Below are 10,667 nucleotides of genomic sequence, written 5' to 3'. Positions count from 1 at the left end.
CAATTCTTTATTACTATAAATGGACCAATTTCTGTGTCAATAAAAATGACACGTACTAGGCACATTGTTCCCAGGATCACAACCATTTCTGGTATAGTCCACAACAGACAGATTGCTAAGTTTTGTAACATGATGAATGAAACAAAACTGAAAGTAAGTATTTTATTTTACAGAAGCTTTCAAAATACAAGTCCTTGTGCCTTGCTCAGAGTAAAATATCCTTCCTTACTAAAAGCAGCATCCAGTAATACAGATCCTGCAGCACAGTCACACTGTTGTTCTCACCCCACAAAACAGCGTGACAATTTATAAAGTGATAAGACAAAGAATTAGGAAATAACTAATTAACATAATTGAAATGTCTCAGTTAATATACTTGGTTAACAGCAATGCTAACAGGAGAAAATTCCCGCTACACACTTGGATGGAAGCCTTACTGTTAACTCATGTCATACTTAATATAGAAATAATTAATACTTGTATATGTGCAGTTATTTGGAGCAGAATTGTGCAGCTATCCCTTGCTACTCATCAAAGGGATACTTTTTTATATACAGAAATAAAGTGTTACTTTAATCATAATTCTCACAATACAAGGGTGGCAAAAAGGAAATGGGCTAATAATATGTCATTACAGTTACAGTAGTCTGAGCTCTCCCAGAAGTCAGGGAAGAGAAGTAAGAGCCCCAAGAAGTGGACACGAGCCACCTTACATGGTGGTATGAACGTGTTTGGTCAGCTCATGTCTCTCCACTGGCTATTGAGTGAGCCTAGCTGATTAGTTCAGATCAAATGAAGCATTTATAGATGGGTAAAATCCGACGTCATGAATACCACCCTCAGTGTCTAGTGCATTAGGAGAGCACAAAGCAGGCAGAAAATTTCCTTTGCCTCAGGATGTTAGGGGGTTGTGCTATTAGGCACACTGTTTGCCCAGAAAGAGAGTCCTATGGCAGCCAGATTTGTAGCGATTTGCTCGTACCTGGAGTTAGCAGCAGTGGCCATGTCAGAACACCTCTATCCAGAAAAAGAGCCACTCGTTCTTGTCTTCACAGAGTCCTAAACTAAAGGTGAATAAGACATTCATATTTTTGAAAGAGAGTACCCAGCATACTCTTTGCTAATCCATTAATGTTTTCAATATTTCAGCAGTGCTCCTGCTCTGAATTGGAACCAAAAGCAAGTCTTTTCATTAAAAGCCAGAAGGAGAGAGGGAGTATGAGACCCATTTAATTGAAACATTTCCAGCCAATACGCTAAGGAACATTTAGATTCTGCACATATCTTATGCATAGTCAATGGAAATTGCATGAGCAGAGGCTGAAAAGGCTCGGAGGAAGCTAATGTAAAATGAGCAAAGGCTACAATAGTCTAGACTGTAGATCAGAAGAATAAGGCTCTGACATTTATCAGAGAAGAACCAAAATAGCTACTAACTGGACTGGTTCTCTGTGGCAAGTGAACCCTGATACAGTTTAGAGCAACCTGCCAGTCTGCTCTGCACCGAGTGCCACGTGTGACAGCAACAGGGTGTGACAGCAACAGGGTGTGACAGCAACACGGTGTCTCAGCAACACTTCTGCAGGGGATGCTGCACAGAGCAGCATCACGAACCAGCACAATCCTCTTGTCCATACGTGCCTGTCTCCCTATAGCAGGTGCATCCGCTGGCTGGGTCAGTTGTTTCTACACCCCCTTGCAACGCAGAGCAGCATAAAAGGTGGGGCAGGACTTGGTTAGCCCAGCAGTCTGTGAATAACCATTTGGCTCGAGGTGTAGCTGAAGTGGGCAGCTGTTTGAGGCAGCTGTCTTCAAGAGACACTGACAGAACCATCCTTTCCTGGTGAACCAAGCAGCATGCCTCACAGTCTGCCCTCGTATTTACTCCTGTAAGAACAATATTGCCATGGTCAGGACAAGCGTAATCCTCTGAGCGGGAGTCAGAAAACATCTTCCAGAAGGAAAAGCCAAAAGTGTTTCCACGCCGTTCATCCCCTTCGCTGAAGCCACTAACTATTGGAATGGGACTGGAGCTCTGCACAGCTGTTATTTACCTCGGTTTTGAAATGCAGAAAGTTGCAGTAATCTGTTTATTTTTCCTTAACTCTTTTGTGCTTCAGAAGTATCACACAGTTCAAAAGGATATGTGACCAAATTTGAAGAAAATTATTGGGCTGGCAGTGTTTTAGCAACTTCCTTTGTAGAAGAAATGCAATAAATAAGTGAAGATTAAATAAACACAGAAGCTATCAACAGGGCAAAGAAAAAAATAGTGAATAGAGAAGTTTGAAAAATGATGACTGGTGCAAATCTTTGCTTTTTCTCTGTTTTCCATCAAGATTTCTCTAAAACTTAAGGATGTCTCCAAAAGAGGAGCTTGACATCTTGCAAATGGAATGGAACCTGCAACTGGTGCTGCAACTGGTCCTACAGGTCTGGGGAAGAGCAGAGCAAACAGGCATACAACACATTAAGGAGAAGGAGTTTCCCTTTAGATTTTTTATATTAATCAGACCCAATTATTAAGGTTAATTACCTTTATAGAAGTTGTATAATACGTATGGCCCTCAGCTGACGCAGTTGTATAGTCCTGAAATCTAATAGTCCATCCCCATCTGCTCAAAAGTAAAGACCACTCTTACTGTATAAAGAAGATTAAGCTCTGTCCTTAGACTTTGGGGAAAATGTTTTTCCATCACTGTGCTCAGAGTTTGTTTTGTGTTTTGCTTGGGGCTTAAGGACCGCCTTGAGACTTAGATTAACTTGGACGATTTCCCCTTGCCTCCCTTGTAAGTCTTTGGTCTAATCCTGCAGATGACCTTTGTGTGGACAGACTTTGCAGCCACATGGAGCCATTTGGGGTCTAGTGCATGTGAAACAGCACAATACTGCAGCAAAGAGTTCACATGTATCTAATGAGTTAAAATATTTGGCTGCTGCTTTCTTCTGGGAAAGCAGTTCTGAAAAGAACATCTGAGGGTGTCTCAGCAGAAGACTGAGCTGAAAATATTCTGTAAACGTGGCTTTGTTCCTTAGCTCATTACTTTCGACTTCTCCCTGGAATTCTGTTATTGCTGATTAGATTTTTCAATTGATTTTTGTCCAGATTTACAACCTAAATCCATTGCTGAACAGGGACAAGCTGATGGAGGGTGCTAACAATTAATTTAGTCATGCTAGAAACATATTCAATGCTTTCTTCAGTCAGTTCAAAAGCATGTTTCTTCTTTATATACTACGGTTTGCACAGTCAGTCAACGCAGCCTGTTTACAGAAAATTAAGGTTTCTGTTCAATGGTTGCAATAATCTACATGGATGAGTTTCTACGGTTTCTTTATCCATACAGGCAGATGAGCCACTTGGAACCTGAATCCAGCCCCAGGTGTCCCCAGTTCCCACAGTTGTCTCTGTCAGTCTATAAAAGTAGAGCAGAATCACTCTTTAGATGTCATCTCTAATGCTGATCAACCAGCATCTTCCGTAGCAGCTGACATTTGTTCAAAGGGTTTGTAAAACACTGGAAGAGAATGAATCCAATACTTTCTTCTCCTTGAAAGAAGCATCCATAGACAATCCCTTCTCTGGAAATGGGATGTAGCCTGCTGGGGAGTTTATAATACTTCTACTATAATGTAATTCCAGGAAGCTATGGTGACAGTTTAGCTCTGTTAAAATACCAAACATACTCCTAATCCAGCCTCTTCTGGAAAATTCATGCCATACAAACATAAATACAATCCAGCTTGTCTCCCAGATTTTTTTTGGTGGGGGTTGTCATGCTTCCCTGGATTTGTCTCCCCATTTTTTATCTCACTTTTTAAAAGCCAGAGCAGGAATACAGGTAATGGGAAAGCAGTGGGGGGGAAACAAACAAACAAACAAATAAAACCAGAGTGTACTATCACTTTCAGAGCCTAACCCCCATAAGTAGTAATCAGCTTACAGGTTTAGAGACCTTCTGGCCCTCAGATGGCTCCTGCTGTCCCACAGAGCATCTCTTGTGCCTCTCTCTCAAGTGAAAAGAGAGCTGAGCAGCTGTCAGTCAGCATAAGTAGCAGCACAGGGAGCCAGGTTTAGAAGCCAGTAAAAGTCAGGTACCTGGTTTCCACAGGTTACCTGGTAGTGAGGTTCTGATGAGCTCGAAGTAAAAGCTCTTTGGACAGGGTAGGCAAACCAAGAAAGCAGCAACTGATACACTGCCTTTGGGTGGAGCACATCATTGTTGGAAGAAGGGAGGATTTTGATGAAATCAACATATTTGTATGATATAAATGTATCATTTTTACTCCTGAGCTTTCGCTCAATGGCTGAAAGCCATTCTGATCCAGCCACAGCCACAGAGGAAGATCTGCTAGATGGCAGGGCTCAGGAGAACGCTGCCACATTTCGTCTGTCTACAAGGAAGCTGCGGATAGTCGGAAGAAATACAAGATGGGTAGCCTGAATTTTGGAGATGGCTGTTAGCACCCCTGTGCTACTAAAACATGGTTTCACTAATCAGCGGATCAAGCTGCTGATTATGTGATAAAGCAAGGAGAGAGTGATAACACTTGTCAATTCATCACCAGCTACTTCCACCTAAGCTGTCAGTTCAGTAGATAAACTAAACATTTTACAAAATAGGGCTGATTTATCACCTCCCAGTCAACAGCGCAAAACCAAACACAGAGCTGTTATTTTAGTAGAGGAGCTAAGGTAACCCAGATTATCATTTCACTTTTCCCTGCCATTCGAGCACTTAAACCTTTTCTGTCTCGGCCAGTTTTAAATAGATTGGATATTTATTGTGCTGAACTCTTTTAAACTGTGCGTGTGTGGGAGGGGAGGGTTTCTGAGGGAAAATGCTGCACATCTAATAGTCCCTGCTGGCTTTCTAAAACAAGTTAACATTGTTTGACCTAAAGTGAATAAACCCTCAGCAGAACTGAGGCTGATGACTTTATCTGTTAGACTCTGGCTCCTCTAATTTAAAACAAATGAAGGAATGTAGATATTTTAAGTGAATGCAGAAAAGATGGGAGTGCTATTTTTTTCCCCTAGGCTTTTACAAAATTAGGAAATCTTGCTGTAAACAACAGGCATGGCATTTTCAGAAACAAGTTGTTATTCCACAGCAACAGTTTCCAACAGCAGAACATGAAAAACAAGAGTTTTGCTTTGCTTATGGTTTCAGAGTATTTCAGTAGATTTTCATTGCTAGGAACCCAAGTGAAAAGTAAAGTGAGTTCTGCTGGCCTCCTCCTAGCCATAATCTTGCTTGCTCAAATTTTACACTGCAACTAAATCCCCTGGGCTCACTGAGTTATACGTGAAATGTTTTTGTCTTTGGCTGGATGACGGTGAATTCCTGCAGGCCTGAACAATTTTGTATTTCTTTACAGAGTACCAAGTTTGTTATTAGAGGAGAAACCCCAAAGCCACCAAAATGTATAAAACCCCACACTCAGAATAGCAAGGACAGTTGGTGTGAACAACCGAGGCTTATTGCTGTACAATGGATCAGCCTGCCTGGGCACACATCGATGGCCTCACACAAACACCTCTGGGTCCAGTTCAGTGACACTATACGGAGCCAGACATGGGGACGTGAATAAGTACCAAGTTAGGTTGTGAATTCACAAGACATCAGAAACTTTTCACCGCCTCCGTTTCAGACAGATTTCTCATGGAAGAAAAACCTATGACACTACTTGGTCACACTTGCTCTGAGGGGAAATGAAATACCACGAGCCTCTTACCAAGCACAGTTTTCCCTCTGTTTGGCGATGGATCAGTGATGCTGGCCAGGAGGAACAGTCATCTTGCTGTCAACTCCTGGCTTCTCTTTGTGCCCAGGACATTGTCATCCAGACTGCATGAGAAGCAGCATCCTGACAGAGACAGCTCTCCCTTCACACCTCAGCTTTGTTATCTAAGAAGACCACACTGAAGAGTGGAAGATACATTAGCTGAGACATTGGTTTTCAGAGGGTAGCTGGCTAGTCCCCAAAAGCTAGAAGATGAATGGCTCCTTTCTCCCGGAAATCCAACAGGATAAGGACTAGATGCCCAGATGTCCACCCAAGCTATAAGATTAATCTCTGTTGGTACTCTCAAACCCACAAAGTATTTTTAGAATATTTAGTTCATTGCCTCCTCTTCCAGACCTGGGATTTTAGTCTGTGCACATACTCCTCCATCAGGGTCATGTTACACCTCCTCTTTGCAAAGGTGTAGGAGGAGTACGTGTGTGTGCGTGTGCATTCACACGTGCTCTGCCTCTAAGGAGAACATAAAGGGCCAGGAAACAACAGCAACAAACAGCTTGGATATTAAAAAAAAAAAATCTCTTTCAGGTAGCACTGAAAGTCAAGACCCAGTTTCCTGCCTCAGAGAAAGCCAAACTACTTCTCTTTCCACCTACCATCATCATCCCACAGCTGGTATGGGAGGAGACAGCCTGACCATCTCAACATACATTTCAGGTCAGGAAACCAGGACTGTTACCCTGTGAGGTAAGTTCTGCAGCCTCAAGCTGCTACTGGAAAGCTACTGAGGTGTCCTCAAAGCAGTGGGTGGGGAAGTTCTCCTGGCACAGGATAGGAAGTAAGCCCAGGAAAGCCAGTTCCTGGTAACTCCTATTTGGAAGGGTCAGTCATCTTTCCATGCACATCTCTACTCTGTGGCCAGTCTCAGGACATGGGTCCTGAGTGTATCACCAGAAATATTCCTCACAACTTCACTGAGCTCGCCCAATAGTGATCTTCACCTCATGATCCTGGACATGCCATGCATTTATGCAACGTCACATGAGCTGTCTCATTGCCTCAAGTCATTCACAGCTATGCCAAAAGGAAGGATCACAGGGGAAGGCAAGAGGTTGCATTGCCCATCAGGCTGGTTAGCTTAGTGCTGGAGGATATTCTGAGGACATAGGAGCCACCAGCAACACGCTTCTGGTCTTCCAGAGAATCCCCTTCTCTCCCCCACACCTGTATTCAGCAAGCCTGGTGCTGCTGGCTCTGGTCTGCTTCAGTGCCCAAGCACCCACAGCAGACTCTATTTCACCTCTGTTCAAACCCAACACTTGCCTGCAGGATTGCCCTGTACCTGCTCTGCACACCTCATTATTCATGGGTGCTGCTGGCAACCAACCTCCTATCTCACATTGGAGCCTCTGCTCCCCATTTTACCCATGCCTTCAGTAGATGATAGATAGATAGATAGATAGATAGATAGATAGATAGATAGATAGATAGATTGAACTTTTTGTAGTATATATTTTTTTTAACTGTCTACCTGGATTTTGCTCCAAATGGTTAATCCTTCTCTGGGTGTCTGAAGTATAGTCCTCTCATGAGACAGATCATTTCTTGTGCCATGATGGTCACCTCTTGCAAGGTCTGCTACTTTCTGTTGCAACCTCTCTGTTCATAGGATTTTCGGATGTCTCTGCTCAGTGGTCCTAAACTGGCCGCAGCTCCAGCTCAGAGATGACATTGTAACGCTCTCAAGATGCACAATCTATCACATATCTTAAGCATCCTCCTTGGCTCTCCAGTAGGCAAATGTCTCCTTTTCACCAAAACTTCAGATACACAGAGATTTTCCCTGAGAGTGAAGTCCCGCATAATACTGTATGTGCTTAAGATGGTGTTAGTTCTAGATGATATTACCTAGCACCCTGTGACTGGTGGGGATGGCACGACTGAAGCTTCAGAATGCCAGAATTGTCTCTAACTATGGACCCAGTGGCAGGTCAGGCTGCAATTCTCTTTGGCAGTGCTCCGGAGCACCTGAAAAAGCATCAGTATCCAGGGCTGAGTGCGGTAGGTGTGACCTCCTGTGAAGAGAGGACTGAAAAAAAGACGACTTTGGTCAGAGATCAGTGTATATGTGGGAGCCAAGACATAGGCATGGTACCAATGACATTTATTTCTGCTGCCACAGTGTAGGCGATAGGAACATCCATAGAATGAGAGTGGAATATTATAGTACAGTTACCAAGAAAACAGCTATAACCACGTCTAGGATGATTTATGTACTAGTTCTGGACAGGAAACAGATGCCTGTATGACAGAATCCCAGGAATCTCAGTGCAGAAATCTGTGAAGCACATACAGTTGCAGACAATGGCTCTATTACTGTATAGCTCTAGTCATGATTTCATGGCTTTTACATGTCTAGGAAGGGACTGTCTACTAGCTGCAGTATCTTGGAAATATCACTTAATGAAAGATGTGTCGTCCACTTCTTGATCTCCCATTCTGGGGAGAATCTAATGAATTGTTCTCATGCAGGGCACCTGTCAACACCCTTGGGTGCAGGGAAGCTGTTAGATGCCCATTGGTGCTGTGGCCATGCACTAAGAAGTCTGTAGACAGGGTGCTCACAGTGGTGCTCACAAACACTTTCAGGGAGGTAGGAGCATTCATTACCTCCAAAACAGAGGAGATTGCAGAGGTGTTCATGTTCAGCCTGAACCTATCAAAGTAGGTCCTGACCGTGAGATTTAAGCAGCTGGAGTCTATGGTAGAAAGTGTTATCAGAATGACCATTAACTCAGCAGCTCCTGTAAGTGACAATTTCTGAAAGCGAACACCAGTACAAACTTCTGCTTGCTTGGAGGCATATCTCATCCCTCTCACTCTTCCTTTCCTGCCCACACTCAGGCCCTATTAGACCCTTTCCTACTTAACTTTTCAGACTTTCTTGTCTTGTCCTTATCCCAGCACAAAATACTCAAGATCTACTGCTATCTCCCACTACTGCCTATCTAATCTACGCTACCCAGGTACTACACACTAATCTAATCTGAAAAGTCCTGTAAGAAACCTGCTCTCAACTTAACGTCTGTTTCTCTCCACTCGTGCTCTCTAATGAAGAGCCGGGGTGTTTGGGACTATGGCTCAGCCTCCTCACTGCTCGTGGCACCTCCAATCTGACACATCATGCTGGGCTGCAGGTGGTGAGAAAAGCAAGGGCCTTCAAGATGGCAAGGACAACGGAACTGCTGGGAAGTGAGTTGCTTCACAGTGTGCTGGGTGCAGGTTAGATGCCCAAACTCAAGTTGTACATGTGTTACAAAGGCATGCCCCTGGGCCCTGCTAGTACATATTAAGGACCATGTGGGAAGAAGGTGGGTACCTAAAACATATTTAGTGTAATGAATTTCAGTCCTCCACTCTACCTGGCCAAGTGAATTTTGATGTCCACCATTTAGCCTCTAGAATGTCTATATTCTCAATATATCAACACATTCATTCAGCAAATTATAGTTTAAGATAGAGGCCCATAGTTGTGCCACCACTGACCCAGAAAGGGCAGAACAGAACAAGGGAGTGCACCTCAGCCCCTGGACTGCAGTGCAGGCTAAACTCTGCCAACCTCAGCAATTTAAATTCAGCTGCTAGACTTTGCACTGAAGTGGCTGAGATGCGCCCAGAGATGTCTGCACTAGCTCTCCTGTGGGGATGATACTCTTTAGCAAGGAGTGATAATAAACAGTAGGATGGTGCTAACACTTTAAGCTGCTGCAGCTGTCTGCTAAGTGAGTATGTGTCAACACCTTCAGACTGGAAGGTGAGAAAGTGAAATTATAGCTTTCAGTTACCCTAATTCTGCTTTTGCAACCTCTTTTATTAAATCACTTTCAAGGGTGGTTAAGGGACTCGGAGGTTTTGCTTGTGTGTTATGAATATGAGATGATAACAAGGTTGTTTCTGAAAGCTTCCCTCCTTTTTCTGTTGTAACTATGACACCATATTCAGAAAGAAAAATTACAGCAGCATACCCTTATACATGAAAGTCCTAAAAACACCCCAGTGTCCCAAACACGTGCCACAAAAAAAACAGAACACCGTGATTAAGATGAGAAAGTACACAGTTTAATAAAGATTCACCAGCACAAACATTCTTTTGATAACTGCACAAATATAACCTCCCCAGACTTAATAATAAGATCTATTTCATCAGCCTAGCTATGAAGAAGTAATTTGTGATTTTAGGATCACATTTTCCTCTGTGGTATTTTCATCTCCCTATTATAGTTCGAAATCTAAAGCTAGAGAAATTGATTGACAATCAAAGAAAAGTAAATATGTAAGATTTGTCACTCTACCGATGTAGCTGTGCTGATATAAATACAGATTTGATAGATATTAAATAACCACTCTGAGTCTACTTGTGGTTTAATCTCTCTGAGACATTTTGTAAATCTGACAACTTTCTACATGCATATTAGTTAGGATGCTAATTTAGAATTGGAGTCAGTACTGTGGCTCCTACAGAAAAAGTGATTATTATGAATATTCGGAACTGATTTTATATACATCACATGTTTTTGATGATGTTCTGCAGATTGACATGATGACTACAGTAGAGAGAGCAGTATGCAGCCGAACATGCAGCTACGCTTCTTGGTTCTGTTTGCTAACAGCTTCTAAACAGGAAAAGTGCCCCAACTGTTCCCCTTCTCCACCCTTCAAAAATCTCAAGTGATTTTAATTCTGGTCTTTTCAACTTCTTGACAACCACTAACTGGATGATATTAAAACACTTTGCTTAGGGTCTGGATGGCAAATCTTTAAATCTTGTGTGACAGTGAGAAATGATTAGCGAGCTGGACAGAACCATCCCGGACAGCAGTATGCCTACTTAAAATATGTATATATAATCTCTGGCCCCG

The sequence above is a fragment of the Streptopelia decaocto genome (genome assembly GCF_964273445.1).
Source record: "Streptopelia decaocto genome assembly, chromosome: 2".
Lineage (NCBI taxonomy): Eukaryota > Metazoa > Chordata > Aves > Columbiformes > Columbidae > Streptopelia > Streptopelia decaocto.
Note: the sequence above shows the minus strand (reverse complement) of the source record.